The sequence below is a fragment of the Echinops telfairi genome, unplaced genomic scaffold, assembly GCF_000313985.2.
Source record: "Echinops telfairi isolate 266 unplaced genomic scaffold, ASM31398v2 ScPeMD7_9;HRSCAF=40, whole genome shotgun sequence".
NCBI lineage: Eukaryota > Metazoa > Chordata > Mammalia > Afrosoricida > Tenrecidae > Echinops > Echinops telfairi.
The window spans coordinates 63,650,129-63,652,162 of record NW_022103906.1 but is presented as its reverse complement, the minus strand read 5'-3'; positions in this window follow the sequence as shown (position 1 = coordinate 63,652,162).

Genomic DNA, 2,034 nt, shown 5'->3' with positions numbered 1-2,034 from the left:
CACTTGACAATTTGTGACTCATCTGTATTTGTGTCCTTCCCTATTTCTGATAGCCTATGTATTCCCTGTGCCAAAGTTCTCAGGATTGTCCAAATTCTATCATGGATGGCCCTAGTAGTTTCGGGTTTTACCTTGAGGCTGTGATCCATCTTGAGTTTATTCTTGTGCAAGGAGTGAGACAAAGGTCTTGCTTAATTTTTTCAGAGGTAGCTATCCATTTTTTCTAGCTCCACTTGTTGAAGAGGGCACCCACTTCCCATTTGATGTTGTTGGGGCCCTTATCAAAGATCGGTTGTCTGTATACTGATGATTTTATTTCTGGTCTTTCAGTTCTTTTCCATTGGCCTGGGTATTTTTCATTATACCAATACCATGCAATTGTGACCACTGTGACTGTATAATATGTGCTAAAGTCAGGTAAAGCACACTCTCCCACTGTTTCCTTCTTCTTGAGGAGTCCTATGCTAATTCTGGGCTTTCCCCCTCTCCATATGAAGTTGGTAATCAGTTTTTCTGTTTCCTTAAAGAAAGATGAGGGTAATTGTATTTGGATTGCTTTAAACTTATATAGTGCCTTGGGCAGAACAGACATCTTTACTATATCGAGTCTTCCTATTCATGAGCATAGGATATTCTTCCATTTGTGGGTTTCTTGAAATAGTGTCATATAGTTTTTCTCATATAAATAGTTTGTCCTTTTAGTCTGGTATATCCCTAGATATTTCAATTTGTGCTTCGCTATTATGAAGGATACCACCTCTTTGATCTCTTATTCTGTGATCTTTTCCAATGTGTATAGCAGTCCGATAGACTTCTGTTTGTTGATCTTGTATCCTGCCACTCTGCCAAACTCCTCTATTGCTTCCAGTACTCCCCTTGTGGATCTTTTGGGCTTTTCCATATATAAAATCATATCATCTAACCTCTTCCTCCCCCAGGTGAATACCTTTGATGTCTTCTCTTTCCTTTATGCTGCTAGCTAAGACCTCCAGAATGATGTTAAATAAAAGTGGGGACAACGGGCATCCTTGTCTGGTCCCCGTTTTCAGTTGGATTGCTTTTGTCTTTTCTCCATTGACTACCATGTTGGCCATTGGTTTTTCGTATATAGCTTGGATCATATTGAGCTTGTATTATATTGAGGAATTTTCCTTCCATCCCTATATTTTTGAGTGTCTTAAACAGGAATTGGTGTTGGATTTTGGCAAATGCTTTTTCCGCATCTATCGATATTATCATGTGGTTCTTAAACTTTTTCATGTCAATGTGGCAAACGATATGAATGGTCTTTCGTATGTTGAACCATCCCTGCATCCCTGGTATGGACCCCTCTTGGTCATGATGAATTATTTGTTTTATATACTTTTGGATTTTATTGGCTAGTATTTTGTTAAGGATTTTTGCATCGATGTTCATTAGGGATACTGGACTATAGTTCTCGATTCTTGTGGGATCCTTGCCTGGTTTTGGTATCAGAGTTATACCAGCTTCACAGAAGTCAGGAGTTTGCTGTATTTTTCTAAGTTCTGGAAGAATTTGTGTAGGATTGGTGTCAATTCTTCCCTGAATGCTTGGTAGAATTCTTCTATCAAGCCATCTGGTCCAATAGATTTTTTTTGTTGGTAATCTCTTGATAACCTTGCCTATTTTTTCTATTGTTATGAGTCTGTTGAGATTCTTGACATCCATCGGGGAGAGTCTAGGGAGGGATTGTTTTGCCAAGAATTTGTCCATTTCTTCCAAGTTGTTGAATTCATTGGAGTACAGTTCTTTGTTGTACTGTGTATTTATCCTTTATCATTAGGGTCTGTTGTAATGTCTCCTTTCATCCCTCATCCTTGCTATTGAAATTTGTTCCTTCCTTTCTTTGGTTAGGTTTGCCAGCGATCTGTCAATTCTGTTTATCCTCTCAAAGAACCAACTTTTTGCAGCATTCGGTTTTCCCCATAATTTTCTTATTTTTCCTCTCCTGAATCTCAGCCCTGATTTTTATTATTTCTTTTCTTTTGCTATTAGTAGGATTGTCCTGTTGAC